Consider the following 22,369-nt stretch of genomic DNA (forward strand, 5'->3'; position numbering starts at 1 on the left):
ACATGCTGTGGTGGTCTCCGGAGCTCCAGTTTCACCTTTGCTGGATATTCAGGGAACTGTCTGCCAGCTGTTATCTTCGCTGACAGGCTCAGCTTGTTTCCCTTCATCTACGAGAAGCTTTTGCTTTTCATATCCTGATCAGCTCTGTAGGGTGCCTCTCTTCGCTGATGAGCACAGCTGCTTTCACCAAGCGTTTACCTCCTGCTGTGAGGAGTAATTACACTTGCTCACATCTTTAGCTCTGTAGGGTGCCTCTCTTCGTTGACGGGCACAGCTGCTTTCACCAAGCGTTTACCTCCTGCTGTGAGGAGTAATTACACTTGCTCACATCTTTAGCTCTGTAGGGTGCCTCTCTTCGTTGACGGGCACAGCTGCTTTCACCAAGCGTTTACCTCCTGCTGTGAGGAGTAATTACACTTGCTCACATCTTTGGCTCTGTGGGGTGCCCATTTTCGCTGCCTGGCACAGCTGCTTTCCCTGAGTGTTTGTCTCCTGCTGTGAGTAGTAATTACATTTGTCTTATAATTGGCTCTGTGGGGTGCCTCCTTTCGCTAAGTGGCACAGCTTCGGCCATAGAGCGTTTGTCTCCTGCTCTGAGGATTATTTACTCTTAACTCAAAGAACAAGAGAGGGAGAAAGAGGTTAAGGATGTAGTGGACTCAAACTCCTTAGGGCAACAAGCATTGCCTAAGAGGCTAAAAATCTCTTCTGTTTTTACTCTGAAACCCAATGTCTTTTTTCTTTTATAGTGTTTGATTACAAGCGCCTCTCCCCTCCTGTGACCGGCTAATGGGGCCCTAATTAGGCTATGAACATGTACGGTCCTATCTATTTATTTATCATTTGTTCACTATCTCGATTTCAGTGGCATACTAACCTCAGTCACCCTCAGTAACACGGGGAGAACTACGGAATCAAAATATATCCCACGAATATGAAGCTGATTAGAGTTTGTGTTTTCTGTTATTTATGTATTATGTGCCAAAGTTTGTCTTTACATATAGAAAAAGGGTAGCACAACACTCTCAGGTTATGGAAAATAAGCAGCAGTGCACAAATGAAAAATATATCACATTTTCTTTCCACTAATTTGGTGATAAAGTTATCAAATGAGTTTATGATTCAATATTTAACCTATGTGTGGTGTCTGCTTCCAGCTTGCTGCTCAGCCAGTGGATGTGTGTAGAATGTTAGTATGAGTGATGATGTCATAGAGTGTTGGATGCGTGGGTGAGTGTCAGTTGAGTGTTGGGCTGAGCAGCAAGGAGGCTGCTCCTGTTGGGGTTCGTAACTTTGTTCCTTTCTGTACCTTGTACATCTTGCTTAATAAACTACTTGAAGATACCACTCGGACCGGACATTCATTCAATTACAACACTATGTCATGTTTTACTTTATCTTTCCAAATTGCATAGACAAGTTATACCAATTGGGCATTGCATTTATGCATGTTTAAATGCTCATTGTACCTTGACACTAATCAGGGGGATCCAATTAGGTTAACCAGGAGTGGTCAGAAGGATCATTTAGTTTGGTCCTGAGGAAAAGCCTAGGGGAAGCCTTGATACATGTAGACCAAGGAGACATCCACTCATCATAGTGCATATTTCTCCTTTACCCCCAATTTAACAATACCAGCTACAGGAATTAATAAAGTGTAGGTTCCACATAGCCAGGTGTTTTTTAGACTCACTCTTTTTTTTCTGACCCTAACACTCTCAAAATAACACATATTATTACTTCACAAACGTGCTTCCACATCTCCATCTGTCGTAGCACGCCCCGTCCTGCAGCAGGGCAGGAAGAACCCGATTGTAGTATGTTGCATTATAGCTTGCCTATAACATGATGCTCAGCATAGTGATTGTAGTTTGGAATGTTAGTATTTAGAACGTTAGTGAGAGAGTTAGGACAGTTGCTAATGGGCTGAGCTTGATACAGGCTGCTCCTGGTGGGGTTCGTAATTTATGTACTTAATTACCTAATAAACATCTTGGAAACATCTTCTACTGGATTCCACTCGTTTGTCCTCCATACTACATTTGGTACCAGGAATGGGGTAAACCTCCACGTTAATTTCAAAGACTTTCAAAAGGAGAAAAACGAAATGGAACGACAATTAAAAAAATAAGGATTTAAATGGACAAGAAAACTTTTTACTAAGCATTCAAACATACTGGCACAAGAGCCCCACCAGTGACGACCATCGATCGCCTTCTACTTTTATTTGCCACTTGCTGTTTGGTTTTCTTTCCACTTTGACTGCTGCTGACCGGTGAGTGTGACACGTTTCTGTGACAGACACATTGATCGCCCTTCATTTCTCGGACGGTGGTGTTTATGTAATTTTCATACTTGTCTGCCTTCATCCGTGTTCCGTGACATTGCCCAGAACTACGGATCTGTCAGCTACATCGTGTGACAGCCGCCTTCCCTGCTCTTCGAGGTACTCGGCCCTTCGTTTTCAAATTGCCGGCAGACTAGGAACATTTTTGTTTTTGCAGGCAGCCTGTAGTTCACAAGCCTTGTGTCGGACTTGCAGGTAGGGCACAGTTACTGATTTAAACTGCACCGCAGGTGAGCCATTTAATTCTCAGTATTTTTAAACTGTTTTTGTGTGTCTTCGCACCAACGTTGGCACAGCATATTGCGGGGACATTTCCTTTTATTTTTAATCGATTTTTCAAGCTTTCTTAATGGTCTACCTTTTGGTTGTTCAACTGCCTTGCCACATTCAAATCCCGCTCGAGCTTCTCACTGAGCGCACACACTCAGCGCATGCCACCTTACCTGCTTCCTGTGTTACCGTCATCTTCTTCTATGACGTGAGTCAGCCTTCTACCATCGCCAGAATTCCTTGAAGCACGCTGACACCGAGAGCCACCCAGCATTTCTCACGTCGACGTGCTGCCATTTTGATTGACACTTATCGTCAGCTTTCATCAGCTTGTCATTTCATGTGCAGTCTCCTGCCTCTTCAGTTTCTCTTTACAGCGATAGGCACGCTTTGTTATTAATTTGCCTATTGCACGTCAGTATTCTCAACAGCGATAGGCACGCTTTGCTTGATCTTTTCAAAATGCATTTCAGCATTTTCATCAAAGCGATAGGTACGCTTTATATTTCAGCTGTTTATTTCATTACAGTTCTCCAACAGCGATGGGCACGCTTTACCTTATATTTGCCTATCACAGTTCAGTGTTTTCTTTTTACAATGATAGGCACATTTTCCACTATTCTCCGTTGTACCTACATTTTGATTTTGACCCAAGGACCTTGCTGTTCTTCGCTGTGCCTATATTTTCATTTTGCTCAAGAACCTCGCATTGTTTTTTGGGATCTTTCGCAGGTACTTATTTACTTATTTCCTTTGCGGTTTGAATTTGGATGACTCCTCACTTAAGGCTCATCTTAATCTGTCTCCTTGGAACTTTTGACATTTTGACAACTGTGCTATCTGCACCATCTAATGGTCATTTTAATCGTTTGCACTTCAATAAGGAATGATAGGGTCTTAAAATGCAGATTTTCTTACCCATGATTTCAACTAATGTTTATTTGCTCCATCAGCATATGTTTTCTATTTTGCAGATGCAATGAACTTTAAAGTCATAATTATTCTTGCATGTTTTTTCCTCCTGTAATTTGTATTATTTTATTTGTCATATTTTAAAGAGAATATATATTTTATATATATCTTAGGGTGCATTTCACTGTGTGCTTTTACTCTTCCAGGTAGTCATTCTTCAAATTTGTTCATGAGGAGCATCTTATTATTTTATGTGGTCATTCTCTACATTTGTTCATAATTTTCAAGCATGTTTTGAGGAGCATCTTATTATTTTATGTGGTCATTATCCACACTTATTCATAATTTTCAAGCATGTTTTGAGGAGCATCTTTTTATTATTTTGTGGTCATTCTCCACATTTGTTCATAATTTTCAAGCATTTTTTCAAGAGCATCTTTTTATTATTTTGTGGTCATTCTCCACATTTGTTCACTATTTTCTTTCCAACATGTTTGAGGAGAATCTTAATGTTTCCTGTGGTCGTTCTCCACACCCAAGTGGTCTTTCTCCACTTCACAGTTTTTACTGTTCTACGTGGTCGTTCTCCATACCAAAGTGGTCTTTCTCCACTTCACAGTTTACTGTTCTATGTGGTCATTCTCCACATCTATGTGGTCTTTCTCCACATCTATTACTGTTGGATGTGGGTTGTCCCACATTCGTGTGGACATTTGTGTACACATCTGTTCACAGTCTCATGTCATACACTGTTGTACACTGTGTCATGTGTCTTTTAGCAAATTTTTTTCTCAAAATTTCAGTACTTATTTTGTTGTTTTTCTTCTCTTCTTTCTGCACTATTTACACTATTGGTGTCAGCCTGGCCAGTTTCATGGACTGTGTATTTAGTTTTTTTTTGTTGTTGAAGAAAGAGAGTGTGTGTATACTCTTTTGTGTGAGATAGTTGCTGCGAGTGTGTTTTGTCTTTTGTGCTTTCTGTCTGCCCTGTTGTAATATTTTCTCTACTGTCATTCTATTTTTATGTTTCTCTATTAGTCTCTTGACGCTTTCATTTGTTCCCAATTTTCATTGTACCTTGCCTAGCATGGTTTCTCTTTTCAATTTATAGGAGGGAGATGTTGTAGTATGTTGCAGTATAACTTTGTCTCTCTTTTCAATTTATAGGAGGGAGATGTTGTAGTATGTTGCATTATAGCTTGCCTATAACATGATGCTCAGCATAGTGATTGTAGTTTGGAATGTTAGTATTTAGAACGTTAGTGAGAGAGTTAGGACAGTTGCTAATGGGCTGAGCTTGATACAGGCTGCTCCTGGTAGGGTTCATAATTTATGTACTTAATTACCTAATAAACAACTTGGAAACATCTTCTACTGGATTCCACTCGTTTGTCCTCCATACTACACCGATGATGACGCATGCCACAAAGGGACCTTTTGATGGGTGAGGGTTATTTTAAGAAAACAAAGTAAAGAAAATAAGTAAAGAGGGCAAAAGTGAAGATAAAGATGGAAGGGCCATATGTATGAAGGCAATTTTGCGATCGCAAACGCCGAAATTCGTTGAATTTCGGCGTTTGCGATCGCAATTTGGCCTAGTACTATGTATGAAAGCACAACTGTCTTGCAAATTAAGGAATTGCAAAATTTGTGATTCCTTATTTTGCAAATGCATTTAAGGAGCCGCAAATTGTGATTCCTTAAATAGAATGTATGTAGCACCCAAGTTATGCGAGTATGGAATATACAAATTGCAAATTACCACCAACTACAGGTTGGTGGTAATTTGCGATTTCCTTTAAAAATGCAAATGTTTGCATTTTTCAAAGTGGCATGTGGCGCACACACATGCCCTTAAGGCATGTATGTGCGCCACATGTGCACCCATGCTCATTTCAGGGGTGCAACAGGGTGTCCTTTTGACACCCTGGCATACCTGAAATTGCATTCTCATTTTACGATTCTGTAATTGGGAATCACAAATTGAGAATGTCTTCCCATTCATTCCTATGGGCCTCTAGGCCCATAGGAATGAATGGGGAGGTATTCCTTAATTGCGAATCGCAATTTGCAATTAAAGAATATGTAGGAATTGTAAAATGTATTGCAAATCCTACATACAGAGCATTTTGCGATTCTCAAATTTGAGAATCGCAAAACGTAACTGTTGTATTTATTCCTGCTGCTCGGCCAAGAATGTTTGGTGTGAGAGCTGGTTATAATCTTTAGTGTGTAAGACTGTCAGTTGGATGGAGGGCTGAGCGGAGGAGGCTGCTCCTGGTGGGGTTTCCCTTCCTTATTCTTAACTTACCATCTTATATAAATAAAGTAACTAGAAGGAACTACAATGACTACGCTACGCTTATTTACAACATTTTGGCGACATTTTGGTGAACCTACAGCGTGCAGGAAACTATCTACAAGAGAACTAAGGTACCTACAAGGAGAAAAGAATCTCAAGCTAATGAAAAAATTCAAGAAAACTGAACAGTAACAGAGGACCCTTAAAACAAGCTAAATTACTGTAAAATTCGATGTTTTGCTTAAATCTTTCTGGCACCACAAAACCCCACCAGTGACCCTGAAATCGGACGCCCTAAACCCTACGTGCCAGATTAAGCTTACATGATCAATGTCTATAGCCATTCTAACAGTCACATGGTGAAGTCATCAATACTGGTGTTGTGAGCTGAGTTTTGACCTTTGAAGAGGTGTATTACGTGAGGAACACGCTACCACTCATGTGGAGGGTGCTCTGAGCAGTAGCCCTGATGTCCTGACTTAAGTCTCTCAGCTTTTACTACAGTGGCTGCAATCCTTTGAAAGCTATTTGGATGGGCTGTTTGGGGATAAATGTTGAGCCCCAGTGTTGATAGACTTAAAAGGAAAATGTTGTGGTGTTTTGGAGCCTTGCTGCTTGTTCGACATTTCCCCTCTGTTTTATTGCTTGCCATCATTTCCTGACATTTCAGGTCGTTTGGGAGGTAGGGTTAATCCGGGACAGAGATTCGGCTCCCGGTGGGCAACTTGTAAATCTTTGTCCCAAGTTTTCATTTTGGAAAATGTCATCACATAGCGTTTTGGAGATTTTGAGCAGTTGAAGTATGCAGCGTCTAAAACTCTGTGACAGTTTGTTTCTACATGCGCACACCTTACCTCATCTACGTGTCTTTACTGTGACATCTGATCTCACGCGAAGCAGCTCTGGAATCCTGTGCTGCTTACGAAGGCCCCACTCCGTTGTTGTGCGGTAGCCACCCGGTACAACGTGAACTACGTGCCGCCATTTTCTGTGGAGCACGGCTGCATTGCGCAATGGGTACGATTTGCAGCGTATTCATGGATAGCACTCTGAGTGAGCAGAGTTAACAGAACGTGAAATGAGAGTTACCACCGGATCCTAAAGCGTGGAGTGAGACTTACGACTGTAAGACAAGGTACTGTGTATTTACATGTCGCTGTGTTCATTTTGACATTCTGGTGGATTATATTCGTCAGGGGAAACTATCGAGCCCCGGTGTATCATCTGAAAGGTGTTGGATGATACAACGGACTTTAAGGCAAAGACTGACATAATGAGCAAGGAGCCCACAATTGGTAAAATATTGCAAGCCAGTTTTGATCTAATGCATTTGTCAAGTTGGTGGTTCTGTATGGGATGACATACACCCTTTGTTTTATTGCACATCTGTCATTTTTTTTTTTCATTTGGGGTGTGAGTCAATGTTTGTGGTGTGATAAATTTTAGTGTGCTCTGTAGATTCTCTAGTGATGAGTATTCTAGTTCACAGGGTGGTGTGTTCCCTGTTGCGTTAGCTTGTGGGGTGGTGTAGTCAGATACCCCTGTTTTATTTCAAGAGTGTTTCATTTCATTTTGTGTGGGCTTTAGGAGCTGGATGTTTCAGTCATGCATCAGAGGGATTTATGTTTCCCTTCTTAAGTGAATTTTACCTAATGGGAGTGCCCCGGTTATGGAACATGAGGAAGTGCGTTCCCCATTATGTGGTCATTGTGGGGGCTATGTGGCCCAATCACATTGTTAAATGATTTTGGGAACCTAGTGTCCCAGTGTTTGATCATAGGAACATGTGTATCCTATTACATGGAGTTTGCCCCCTATTTGAGATTTAAGTGATTTTGGGACCCATATGTCCCAGTGCTTGATCATAGGTACATATGTATCCTATTACATGGAGTTTGCCCCATATTCGAGATTTAAGTGGTTTTGGGACCTAAATGTCCCAGTGTTGATCATTGTGTATCCTATTATATGGAGCTGAGCAAAATCCAGGACAACATGCTATTTAAGAAACAGTTGAAGACCTTCCTTTTTAACCAACCCATCTAAATATGCTGCTCGCTGTTATGGTTCACCTCCGCGCCGGGACACTCTTGAGAATCCGCACGCGATACAAATGTCTGATAACATAACATAACATATGGAGTTTGCAGGAGCTTAGCGCTCCATTTCTGGATGTTTACAAGATTTTCTATTTTGAGTGTTACCTAAGTGACCTGACTGTTGTCACATTTGTACGTTTTGTATAGTATGTCTATAATTGCTGCACCTTTCCCTGTCACGCCTTGAGTTGGGACCCTTTTGTCTCGTGCTGACCTGGCCAGTCGGTTTGTTTGGTTTCTTGGGTTTTGTATGCTGTGTGTTGACGTGGTGGTGTGTTGGTTATTTTGATTTGGAGTGTAATGTCTGTGGGAGGATTGTTTTTGTTTGAGGAAGGGAGAAGGTGGTGTGAATGTAATTTGCTGGTTTGCGTGATTTGAGTCAGTGAATGTTAAATTGCTGATCTTACCAATCTTACCTTACTTGATGTTAATTGCTGAAGTTGCCTGATTTGATTTGTTCTCCACAATTTTAGTCCTCTTTATAGTTTTTCTATTAAAGAAGGGAGATGTGTTGTATTTATTCCTGCTGCTCAGCCTAGAATGTTTGGTGTGAGAGCTGGTTAGAATGTTGAGTGTTAATTCAAAATGTTAGAGCTGGTTAGAATGTTGAGTGTGTAAGACTGTCAGCTGGATGGAGGGCTGAGCGGCAGGAGGCTGCTCCTGGTGGGATTTCCCTTTCTTATTCTTAACTTACCATCTTACATAAATAAAGTAACTAGAAGGAACTACAAGGACTACGCTATGTTTATTTACAACACTAACATTGTTACATATGGCCCTAAGTGTCATAAATGATGACAAACACGTTTTTAGAGTGCAAGATACTCTGCAATGGAATAAATCCAAGTAAAAAAAGGGATATGTTAAATGTTAGATGTGAAAAATTGAATCATCTGGCTGATTACCCTAAGTGTCCTGCTAAAATGTGCAAATCAAAAGATTCAGAAAAATATGTCCATGTTGTTCAGGCGGAATTTGATCTAGTTACTAAAGAAAACAAATACATTTTTCAAATACACAGTCACGAGGAGGAAGACAAGGTTAGGTATCCTGTCTGTGAAATCCAACTTGATGGAAAGAATGTAAAAGCCTTTGCAGATTCATGTTCTCTATATACTTTAATTGACAATGGAACGTTTAGTGAAATAGTAGGTGGGAATGAATATAAGTTAGAGGAGCCAGACATACATCCTGGGGGATACAATAAGGATCCTATAAAATTTGATAGGGATGGTCAGGATGCACATTACTTACAAAGACAGACATACCATAGGAAAAGATTATATTACAAAGAAAGTCAGTAATTTGCTAGAATGGATACACCAGAGAAATCTAGGCATTACTTTAGACCCTAATCATGAGGAACAAGTTTAGGACTCTCGTAGTGTGGTTGTGTTTGAAGATTTTCCAGAAGTGTTCATTGACAAGTTAGGGTTTGTCAAAATACTATGTACATAAAATCCAACTTATAACTAATGAAGTTCCAGTAGTACATAAAACAAGATCCATTCCTTTACTTATGCGGGAACCATTGAAAAAGCAGCTTGAGGAATTGGAGAGTCAAGGCACTATCAAAGCTGTAAAACGATCAGAATGGTTGGTTCCAATTGTCATAACGTCAAAAAAGGAAGCAAAGGATATTTCGCATGTGTGCGGATTTGAGGAGTTTAAATGCCAACATTTGGATGGACAAATATCCTCTTCCTAAAAATAATGAAATGCTGAGTATTGTACATGGTGCAAATTGATTTTCAGTGCTAGACCATTCTTCAGTTTACCATCATGTTGCCCTTCATTTGGACACACTGCTTTTACCCCTCCTTTTGGCACATATGGCACATATGAGTTCCTAAGAATGCCATTTAGTATTGCTTCTGCTGCATTCCAGGTAATTATGCAGCATGTCCTAAAATGAGTGGATAAAACAATATGCCCCAGGGAGGTTGAGGAAATAGTAGTGTGATATAGTGAAAAGGGAAAAAGGGAAAAAAGGGATGTGCAAGAATAAATAGTTAGTGCAACCACAAATTATTTCACATTAAACAAACAAAAGTAAATTGGCTTCAGATCCCTGAGCCAAACGATGGAATAATTTATCTCCAAAATGTCAATCAAATATCATGGGTATGACGCTGGTACTCAATATTTTCCCTTTTCACTATATCACACTACTATTTCCTCACCCTCCCTGGGACACTATGACGAACATGATGTCATTATCCTCTTTAATGTATTGTGAAGCCAGCTCATTGTGATTATGTAGCAGTGCGCTTTGACAAAATTATGTATTGAATGTGAATAAATTTGATAAATATATAACGGTTCACTGGGACCCCCTCTTTTGTATACCATATAGCACCCAGGTCCCTAGTGACTTATTTGGGTATAACCCTCCTAGCTTTATCTATCTCTTTCTTGTTTTTGGGCTACTAATCATTTTAAATATTTTTTGTGGGGTTTACTTATAGAGTTAAGAACAGGTCCCAAACCACAGGTTTTACAAAAGACATTGAGAAACCACACCCAGAGTAAATAAATGGCCAATATATTTACAAAGCTTTAATTTCAAGGTGGAGTATGTACCAGGCATCAAAAATCATGTGGTTGATTTTCTTCGTCTTCCTATTGATAAACAGAAGGAACACTTTGAACATGATTTTGATGTTTTGTAAGTTGCTATTCCTGCTGTTTTAAAAAGGGATTGGGAAAAGCACGTCAGGTGATGTAACCTTAAAAGAGGTAAGAGAAATGATTTCCATGGGGTGGACCAGGAGATGTGGAGATCCCCCTGCGGAGATACAACCATACTGGAATGTGAGAGAAGAGCTATCCATAGATGGTAATAACATTCTTAACTTAGACAAAGTTATTCTCCCAGTAAAAGTTTACGCATTTGGGAGATAGCCCATGAGGCCATTTAGGTAGGAATCTTACCATGGATAAACATTGGTCTGGGTATTGGTTAACCTACATGGGTACCATGGTAGAAGAATTAATGAAAGATTGCCATGCTTGTCATCTCAGTTACAAGTCTAAAAGCATGAGGAAAACACTGTTGGAACCTGTGGAAGTTGCTATCAAAGCTGTGGATAAATTGGGTCTTGATATGATTGAGCTCTTTCAAATATCCGGTTTGCATGAGAGATTCATTTTAGTGTTGGTTGACTACTTTTATAAATGGACTATTGAAAAAATGTGTCATTAAGGTGGCCACTGAAACCATCATATGCTTCCTTTCAGAAAAATTCACCAGTGAAGGTATTCCTCATACCCTTATCACAGAAAATGGTGTCCAACTAGTGTCAGAAGAAAGGAAGGAATTTCTAGTCAGTCTAGTAAGCATATCTCAACTCCTCTTTATTGCCCTCACGCAAACGGTTTAGTGGAGCGTTGTAACAGAATGATAAAGGATGCTTTACTGGCCATGGTTTCTTTTAGGCCAATAATTCAGTCGATTAAAGATATGCTGTGGTCTTATCACATCACACCTACCAGCGTGACAGGTTATTGTCCATTTTGCTTACTGAGAGGTCGCAAGCGGGTTAAAAATGAACCCCACATTGGTGGTTTGAAAACAACTCATTTGAATGGAATAGGAAAGAAAAATTGTGCTCATCAAAAAAACTGTAAACAAGACTATGATGACAGATGAGGTGTCAAACATGGTCAGTGGAAGGTGGGACAATGGGTACTAACAAAGAAACCTAACACTAACCAGAACAAATACAATAAATGTTATGGTCCTGAAAGAATAAAAGAAGTTGGAAAACATGTAGTTACCATGGCAGATGGACGCTTGTGGAACATGGATATATTTGTTCCACACTTTGAACAAGATAGTCGCCACAATAAAGGATCGTAATGTTTTTGTTCAACCCAATGTCGATGACGACAGACAAAGCAAAAGGAGATTTTGCCCAAGTGGCACAAAGACTTTGTAATGAATTATTTTTTTTGTTTCTTCCATCTCTTCTGTACTAGTATATTGGCATTCTTTGTTTCCTTTTCTCATTCTCCTCCAATTGCTCTCTTGCACTGTTGCCCAATTATGTTGTCCCCATTTTTGTGTTCTATTGTTTGATAAGGGAGATGTGTTATAATCTTCCACCTCTGTGTATTTCCTTATTTACTATCCTTCTCTTGTTCAATGGTATGCTCCGTCTTCCTTGCATTCTTGGAACATTGGTTTCTCCTTAGAACCCCGGGAGTGCACCTTAGAATGTTCACGGTGTTTGTCTGAGGGAGTTGGACACAGCGGTTGGGAATCCCTGTTACAGAATAAACCCATGTTGAATATCTCTACGTGTCCGGTATTCTTTACTTCATCATTGCACCCCTTTTTACTTTCTCACAGGATATATTCCCAGATCATTACCAGTATCATTACCTCCTCTCCTAGTTCCTGCAGCATTCAGACAAAAGCCAAAATCTACTTAGAAAAATTCAAGAGTTCCATAAAAAGATAGCTGATAAAAAGAACTAACCATCCACCAACTTATAAACTAGGAGATCAAGTGTGGTTATTAACAAAAAATCTTCAGGGGGGGCGAGGCTACAAGCTGATCATGGCGGACGTGTAGTGTTTGAGCTCCGTCCATAGCACGTTATACCAGCTACTTATCCTGTTTCCCTGCAACGCAACCCACCTGAATTCCACACCCGGAGCTTCAGCAAGTGTGCGAGGAGCGGCGAACTACCACCCTCTGACGCCTTTAACAACCTTGGTAGACTGCGGTGGTTGCCGGGGCCTGCTGACACGAGGGAAGCCGCGACCTCGATTTGCCCGGAGGCCAGCTTGCTGCTTGAAGACGACGGAGAGCGGAGAGGGCGCCATAGGTGAGCGAGGGCGCTGGGCACACCTGCGCGCCCGAAACCTTGCACCTGTTCCTTTCGGCACCGGTCTGTCCCCCCCTGGGAGGCCCCGGGGAGTCTGCCCTGCCATTCCAGCTCCGACCTAAGCCGGCAGATCAACCGGACTGGTCCAACGCCCGACGCTCCGGAGCGGCGGTGCCCGCATTCGCCTGCGAGCCTGTGTGGTGCGTGGGACTGCGGGGATAGAGGCGGGATCTGCGGAGCCCGGGAGACCGCAGCACCCACCCAGAACACACAACGGCCACAATACACGGACCAGCGCTGCGGCGGTGCTGGCGGGCGCCATCTTGCCTCCTCTCCGGGGCCACCGGGATTTCCAGGCTGGCGGCGCTGGGGGCTGCACTATCCGGAGCTCGGAGACACAGCCACGGTGCCACGACCCCAGGAGCACCACACAACGCCTGTGAAGTCCCTGCATTTGCCTTGTCAGTGACAGTCCCACGCAGTAACAAGTGGTCCACCTGAGTCGCGACCCACGAGAAACGCCGCCGCATGCAGGATCACTTCTACAGGGGCAAGCACACGGCGCTTCTGGCCTGCCTCTAGCAGCCCCCTCCTGCCACACAAAAGCCTATACCTGCCGCCCTCGCCAAAGCCCACACTATAGCTGTGCAAAGGAACTTATATATAGCGCCGCCATTGTGTGTCGCAACACTGTGAAGACTGTGCAAAGTGTGTGCGCTCGACCCAACGTCAACCTGCATACTAGATCAATGGGGAGGCACAGGGGTAAGGCCCAGGACCACGGCGCGTCGACGGACATGCAGTCCACCGGCTCGGAGGACCTACTAGCCTCCTCCAATATAGACATTGTCCCGCCGACAGGGAAGGGAACGCAGGATGCCAAACTGGACCTCATACTTAATGAAATACGGGCCACAAGGGAGGCGCTAGAAACACGTATGGATAGCATGGCGACGGGCCTATCATTACTCCGGGCGGATCACAACAAACTGGCGGAGAGAGTCTCGGAACAAAAACTTGCGCTGAATGATCTAATACCACAGCATACGGAACTTTCCACGAAACTGGAAGGCATGGAAAAACAACTCAAGCAACTGTGGGAAAGGGTGGACGATGCAGAAGGACGAGCCCGCCGCAACAACGTCCGCATTTTGGACATTCTGGAGCGCAGCGAGGGGAGAAATCCTACACAATTTGTGGAAGACTGGCTCAGAAAGATGGTAGGCCCGGAAGATCTGACTGCCCTGTACAGTGTAGAACGAGCGCATAGAATGCCTTCAAGACCGCCGCAACCAGGGGCGCCACCGCGTCCCTTAATCGCGCGCCTCCTTCACTATAAAGACCGCGAAACAGTGCTGCACATAGCCCGAGAGAAAGCGCCGCTTCGCTACGAAGACAAGACTATATCCGTATATCCAGAATTCACACCAACGGTGCAGCGAGCCAGGTCCACCTTCTTGGGGGTGAAACGCAAGTTACGTGAGAGAGAACTGAAATATGCCCTCCTATTCCCCACCCGCCTCAAGATCCTACATGGTAACAGATCATACTTCTTTGATTCACCAGAGGAAGCAGAGGAGTGGATGGAGGTGGCGCTAACGCCACCAGCCTCACAGGACCCATTTGCAGACAACGGAAGCGACGGACGTCAGAATCGAACAGGCGGCGACGCAATGCCTCCGATACTGGACGAGCCCCCTCAACGCGGTCCTCGCCGAAGGGACAAGCCGCAAAGAGCCGCTCAGAGGAACGAACGACAGTGGCGCAGCTGACAGAGGAGGCTCTTGCCGCTCACAACGCGGGCACAGCAAGAGACCTGGCCAGCAATTCAGACACACACACGGAGGTCTCGGGGTCGGCGGACAGCTTACAGCTCTTCCCCAAGATCACGGCACAAATGGCTGAAGAATTTTAACATCAGGGCCTTGAACGATATCCGGGTGGTAATGTATGAACATATAACTATCCGCACACAGGTGGGTTGCCTGAGGGATTGGTTTGCTAAGGGCTTGCTATGTCACCGCAGGCCAGTACAAATCAGGCACAAGTAGACTGCACTCCCCATCACATGAACACGGAAATTTTTTACTTTTACCCATGTTGGGTATCATGGTTTGGACCCCGAGCCCGTTGGTATGGGGACCTCAATGTTCAGGGGTTAACTGTTTACATGGCACTCCTCTCCTACCGCAAGATGTACTTGGCATGTTCACCCATGAGCTCAGCATTTCCATATTACACGATCAGTCATGGGGCCACTTAATGTTTACAACTTGTGCACCTGGAATGTGCGGGCATGGGCTCGATTCACAAGAGACACAGGATACTGGCTCAGCTTAACCGGAGGGGGGTAATGATAGCTTGCCTCCAAGAGACACACTTAAACAGTGCTGAGAACTCGAAGCTGCTGAAGAAATGGAAGGGACAACTTTTTGCTACGTCCTACTCTGCATTCTCTAGGGGGGCCGCTATTTGGCTTCGTAATTCTGTCCCCTTCAAGCCAATAGAGCAGAGAATTGACAAGGAGGGTAGATATGTGTTTGTCAGGGGCTTGCTAGATGGTACCACTGTTGTGCTTGGATGTGTATATGCACCAAATTCGGGCCAATCGGATTTTTTGATTAGAATCAATGGAATCTTAGCGGATTGGGCAGACTATCAATGGGTGGTTGGAGGGGATTTTAATGCTGTGTTAGATATTGCATTGGACAGGTCACACCCGCCCTTACACGCCACGGAAAGCAGGAGACAGGCGGATGCACTAGCACAATGGGCAGAGGGATGGGACCTAGCGGATGCATGGCGTAGTACCCACCTGCTAGACAAAGAATACACCTTTTTCTCCCCACCACACCAACTGCACACCAGAATTGACCGGGTATTTTGCTCCCGCTCTCTACTGGGGGCGATTCTCACGGCACAACATATGGGTAAGACACTCTCAGATCACAACCCTGTCGAACTGACTTGGCAGTGGGGCAGGCTACTGGCACCGATACCGACCTGGAGGTTGCCCACAGAACTACTAGAAGACACGGTCTTCAGGTCGTCCATGGCAGACAACATTGATAGTTACTTCGACACGAATGCTGACACTGCTAGCTCCCGACAAATAGAGTGGGATACATTCAAAGTCTTCATTAGAGGGGAAGCGATGGCCACCCGAGTGGGCAGGAGGAGGGAAGTGATTGATAACCTTAAGAAGGTAGAGGGCAGACTGGCAATGCTGGAGAGCGAAGCTGTGGGCATGAACTTACACTTTACACCACTACAAGACGCGCATATAAAACACGCTGAGCTGCTAGAAGACTTGAGATTGTTAGACTACAAGGAATACACTAACAGACAGCACACGCAAGCTGATAGGTCAGGCCCACTGTCATACTATCATACGAGACTCTCCGGCGCACCTCCCAATTTTGGAAATAATAGACCAAGAAGGCTCAACGGCCTCCACCCAAATGGGAGTCAACACTGCATTCAAGGACTACTACACCACACTATATAGCCCACACCGACGCCTTTCACAAACGGCACTAGAGGACTTCATGAGGGACTTAGATCTGCCCCAACTCACTGACAGACAAAGGGACGACCTGAAACGTAACATTACTGTCTCGGAGATTAGACAGGCAATACACGCACTCCCGAGGAATAAAACTCCTGGGACGGACGGCCTACCGGACGAATTCTATGTGACATTCATTGACCTACTAGCCCCGCGTCTACAAATCCTTTATCAAGAGGCACTACGGACCAACTCCTTACCACAGTCATCCCTCCAGGCTTTGATAACTTCCCTCCTAAAACCAGGCAGAGACGCGATGCACCTGGCTAACTACAGACCCTTATCTCTCCTTAACACTGACTACAAGATACTGAGCAAGGTGCTAGCAACAAGACTGGCGCAATACATCCCGCAGCTGATCCACCCTGACCAGTGCGGGTTCGTACCTGGTAGAAGCACAGCCATGAACCTCCGGAGACTAGCCCAACTGATGCTACGAGACCCGGCAGACATAGGCACTGAGGGCTGCATTTCGTTAGACCTGAAACAGGCCTTTGATTCCCTCAGATGGGACTTTATGTTTGCAACGTTTACAAAATTCGGGATACCTCCCGAATATATTGCGTGGGTCAAGCTGCTGTATACCCACCCCACGGCACGGGTGGGCACGTCCAAATACATCTCAGAGCCCTTGGCCATAGCAAAGGGTACCAGACAAGGATGCCCACTTTCCCCGCTCCTATTTATCCTGGCGCTTGAACCGCTGCTCTGTAAACTCCGGACTGAGGCTTCCCACCGTGGCATTCAGAGAGGCGAGACGACACATATAGTATCCGCCTATGCTGATGATATTATCCTATACCTCCATGATCTGATGGGCGACCTAGACCCTATACCTCAACTCTTTGAGGACGACTGGTTCTTATCGGGCTTCACCATAAGTGAACCCAAGTCATATGGGTACTGCTTTGCTGCCACTGGCTCATCTACACCACTGCCTTTCACGCCGCACACCTTTCAAATGGCGGACACAACTTTCCGCTACCTTGGGATCCAAATATATAGAGGTGCCGAGGAAATGAGAGACGGAAACCTTGGCAGAGCGATGAGGGCACTCAAATCACAGATACAATTTTGGTTGTCGCTACCTTTATCGGTGGCCGGCAGAGTGGCAGTCTCTAAGATGGTAGTGCTTCCCCGCCTTATCTACTATTTCACTAATTTGCCAGTCCTGATCCCGGCTACAACGTTCAAGGCGCTGGATACACTCCTAACGGAGCTCATATGGGGATCGGGGCGGAGACGCATAGGACTTGCTAAGTTGCAACTCACCACTGGGACTGGGGGTATGGGAGCACCAGACTTCAGAGCCTATAATTTCGCCTGTCAGCTGCAGTGGCTGGCCTACTGGCTGGCGGGTCGGAACCTGCATGAGATTGACATGACGGAAGAGGACCGCTCCAAGGGGAAAATACATGTCTTACTATTACCCCGTTCGGAGTTGCCAAGGGACACCCCACCACTTCTCCGGCTTGCAGTGCAATATTGGCGGAAAGCGGTAAAATACACGACCCCGACAACCTCATACGCCCCTACAATTCTACTACTAGGTATTCCGCTGGAGTCGGGAATGCTCACAACCCACAAACTCATGACTTGGCACGACGCAGGGGTAATGCATATAGGAGACCTCTTTGCGGATGGACACATGTTGTCCTTTGAAGACTTCAGGACCGAACATAACATCCCCGAGGGATCGTTCCTCCTACATGCTGGTTTACGTCACTACGTGACAAGAATGTGGGCGCAAAATGGAGTAGAGCCGCCCACAAACCCTTTGCTAACAATGCAGTACCTCATGGGAACGGGAAGTCACCTGACTAAATGGCTTACTACTGGTATCAGAACAAGAAGGGCGGTCTCGTTATCACCCCTCAAGGCCAAATGGGAGGGAGACATAGGGAGGCCACTCAGGGACAAAGAATGGGAGCGTATCCTTCAATTCCCCAAGAAAGTGGCTTGGAACCCAAAGTTCAAATTCATTCAGCTGATGATCTTACACCGGGCGTATTTAATGCCACACCGTATACACACTATGTTCCCTGACACTGATGGCACCTGCCCCCGATGCACTGCGGATGATGCATCACTGATACACATGTTATGGGACTGCCCAAAACTAGGCTATTACTGGACCACTATACATGAATCACTAGCCGGAGCAGGTGCTCCACTACAGACACACACCTTAGAATATGCACTACTGGGGCTGGGGACCAGCGATGCGTAAAAGGAGTGTAGCAACACGCTTCACTGACATGGCGGTGATACTTGCGAAACGTGCAATAACTATGAGGTGGAAATCGCCCAAACCGCCTGATCCTGAATTGTGGAAAACGGAAGTAATACGATGGGGTAAGGCGGAGGGAGAAGCGCTGCAGCGCGAAGAACGCAGGGGTCTCAGGAAAATGCCGATCTCACTAGACTGGTTTGCCATACTGGGGATATTTGAAACGGGGGGTGATGATGAGTCTACTATCTCGTTACCCGCAGACTGAAATATGACTTGCTCTCAGTGGGCCTTAATGCACCGTAGGAATGCCTGGTGCACATGAGCACAGCAATGGGAAAACCCACAATGTTATTGTCTATGTCACTGACTGGTTGTATAACATATCATCTTGTAAAAGAGCTGTTCTATGGGCATGGCCAAGTACCAACTGATATATGCATATCCGATGTATGAGTGTCTGGGGTGGAGTTCGACAGGATGGCGGGTGGGTTTTTTCTTGAGGGTTTTGTTCGGTTAAACAGAAACGCAACAAAATAGAAAATATATGTTATACTTGATGCTATTGTGCTTAATAGAGCGTACCTATGCGCGACTTCGTCGTATGACAACTGTTCCATACTGTGGCTCTAATCACTATGCCAACAAACACATTTAAAAAAAAAAAAAAATGTAACAAAAAATCTTCAAACAGAAGGGTCTTGTAGGGAAGGAAGCAAGATGGCGGCCGCCTGAGGCCGTAGGAGCAGACCTGCCAATGAGCACCTTGAATTAAGTCACTGGCAGTGTGGGGAGACTGAACCTAATGCCCAATGCTTTTCGTCACTGGGATTTCTGAAACTGCGGCAGATTCTGGTTTGGGACACAACGGCGGCTCCAGAGAAGGGCAGCCACAGGAATTTATTGCGGCATTAAGGCGGCTGGTGGAGCGAGTTTTAATGCGTCTACTGGCTGCCGGCGAAGAGTAATCACACAAATGGCTCCTAAAGTGGTCAGCTCTACAAAAGGAAGGTCAGGTCTGATAGCGGACCCTGCAGGCTCTGAGTGGAAATGGGGTGGCAGGCAGACGCCGCTGACAATGAAGCCAGCCTCAGAGAAAGAGCTGGTCTCAGTTTCAGTTAGGGGAAGAGGCGGCACTTCGTCTGGACGTCGTGTGCCGGGCAGCTCAGTGCTGGAAATGTTGCGTGCCTCCAGTGACAAACAGTTGTCCGTATACGATGATGGCACTTCTGTGGCAGCTAATTTCCAAAATGGAATGAAGGCAATAAGCTCCTGGATGTCATCCAACTGTCTTAAACTTAATTCTGATAAGACAGAAGTGATGACATTCGGGAGGCTGCAAACAACTTGGTCCCCGCAATGGTGGCCCCATCAGATGGGACAACCTCCTGTACCAGTAACCAAGGTACGAAACCTAGGTGTTATCTTCGATAACAAGATGTCCTTCCAGCAGCATGCTAACTCGGTGGTTTCCTCTTCCTTCCACATATTAAAAAGGATCAAAAAGCTAATCCCGTACCTACCTTCATCCGCAGGCAAAACCTTAGTCAGCACTTTAGTCTTTTCCAAAACAGACTACTGTAATGCCTTGCTACTAAATGCACAACAAAAGGTCCTTAACAAATTACAGACAGTGCAAAATGCAGCAGCTAGGACTCTGTTATCCATCCCCAAATTTGCATCTGTCTCCCCCTACATCCGACAGCTACATTGGCTGCCGGTGAGGAGCCGTATTAAATTCAAAGCTTTATGCATAGCATATAAAGCTATCCACAACCACGGCCCTCTATTTCTAAGACAAGCCTTCCACCCGCTCGAGCACCCAAGAACATTACGTTCATCCTCAGCTCACTTACTAAGAGTCCCTCATACAAGAAGAGCTAACTGGGGCGACAAACGTTTTTCTGTTGCCACAGCCAAATTGTGGAACATGCTCCCCCTCCACATCAAATGTGCTCCGACTCTGCTTAATTTCAGAAAAAAACTGAAAACTTGGTTGTTCCCAGCCTAATTCTCCCCTATCCACCTGAGAGTTCTGCAACTATAGCGCCGAGACACTCTTGGGTATTTGCGCGCTCTAAAAATCGCCAAATAAAAATAAATAAATAAATAAACAGTCTGAGAGCCTTGCTGCAGGTGCAGGCACTGTCAAGGCTGTAGAGGGGGTTCTCCCTCAGGAATCAGGACTGGGGAATGACTCAGTGATGGCTGGAGTGGATGGCCCGGCTGAGGATTCACCCATCCGGAGACAGACAGTAAGTACTGAGCCAGTACAACATGCCAAAGTATTTGAGGGCATAAAGGAAGATGAACTTAGGCACAGTAGGAGATTGCCAGAACATGATGGGGAAAATGAAGGAGAACAAACGATTAGCCAAGGGGAGACTATTGAGGCTACAATGGGCACCAGGCCAGTAACAATAGAGACAAAGACACATTATTGGTAGTACCAGGAAGCCCCATGATACAGCCAAACTTCCAAATTCAGGGGTAGAGGGCATTGCTTGTAAACCCTGAAGTGGAAATTGACCCCAATGACTGCTTTCTTTCTTTGTCTGATGGGCCTGAGTGGTCGGGTAATGAGTCTGGTTCCTCAATGACATTAAGTGAAAATTAAAGTAACCTGGAGAAAACAGGAGACTCTCTTTATATGATGGCTCGTCGGGTCGGTGGTAAGAAAAGTGGGCTCCATACGCAAAGGGCAGCTAGCTTGAAATGGGATTACTCATTACCTGACTCAATTAACCTCACCCAAAATGCAGTACCTCAGGATACTTCCGGCTTGCAAGCCCCGACACTGGAAACTGTCCTGCAGACAATAATGCAACATCAAGATGAGACAAGGGAAGACGCCCGCAAAGCGCACTGCAGCACGGAAAGTTCAGGGTGCCGTTAGGAAGCTGATAAAATCATGTAATACTATAGGCGAAAGGCTTACGGAGATTGAAACTAGAGTCAGCAATGTCGAGATGGAAGTAACCGAAAAACGTACTCAATCCAAGGAACAAGAGGAACGATTCATCGATATCCAATGGAAATTAGAGGAAAGTGAGAATCGCCAATGGCGCCAAAACCTGAGGGTCCTGGGAGTTCCGGACTTATTTGCTGGATCTTATTCAAGGAGCTTTCCCGGAACTTAAAGAATGGAACTGGCAACAAGAGGTCCAGCGCATGCATAGGACACAATTTACTCTGAGAAACCCAGCTAGGGAAGGGGCAAAGCCAAGCACTATCTTGGTTTTTTCCAGCAACTTTCTCCTGAGACAGACGGTGTTTGAAAAAGCTAGGCCAGAAGCCAGGAGAAGTGTTGATGATGTGTCTTTTTTTGTAAGACCTGAGTTTTGTCATGTCACCGTTGAGAGGAGGTGGCGTCTATGCCAGCTGATTAAACCCTTTCAGGACAAAGGTGCACAAGTGTTTTTGAATAATCCTGCCTCCCTGAAGGTAGTCTGGCAAGGGGCAACAAAGTTTTTTACATATGAAATAAAGGCCCAAAAGTTTGTGGCTGGGCTAAAGCCTTAGCACCCTATAGGACTGGGAACAAGAGTGAAGCGCTGACAGAGGGGGAGGGAGATAGTGAGATGGTCACCTTTGTACTTGGCAAGTTAGGGTTTTAAAACTTATTAGATGGCCATCCCTTTCTTACTTTCTTTTTCTATTGGTCTCTGTTTTAAAGTTATATCCTCATGGAAAAAAGTTATCCCTTAAAAAGATAGCATGGTGTGTATATGTTGTAAATAAGATGGTGATAGATGACAGGATACTTCGAGTTGATTACATGTAGATTTACTGTAGGACACAGCTG

This window comes from Lissotriton vulgaris, chromosome 1_2 (genome assembly GCF_964263255.1).
Source record: "Lissotriton vulgaris chromosome 1_2, aLisVul1.2, whole genome shotgun sequence".
Taxonomy (NCBI): domain Eukaryota; kingdom Metazoa; phylum Chordata; class Amphibia; order Caudata; family Salamandridae; genus Lissotriton; species Lissotriton vulgaris.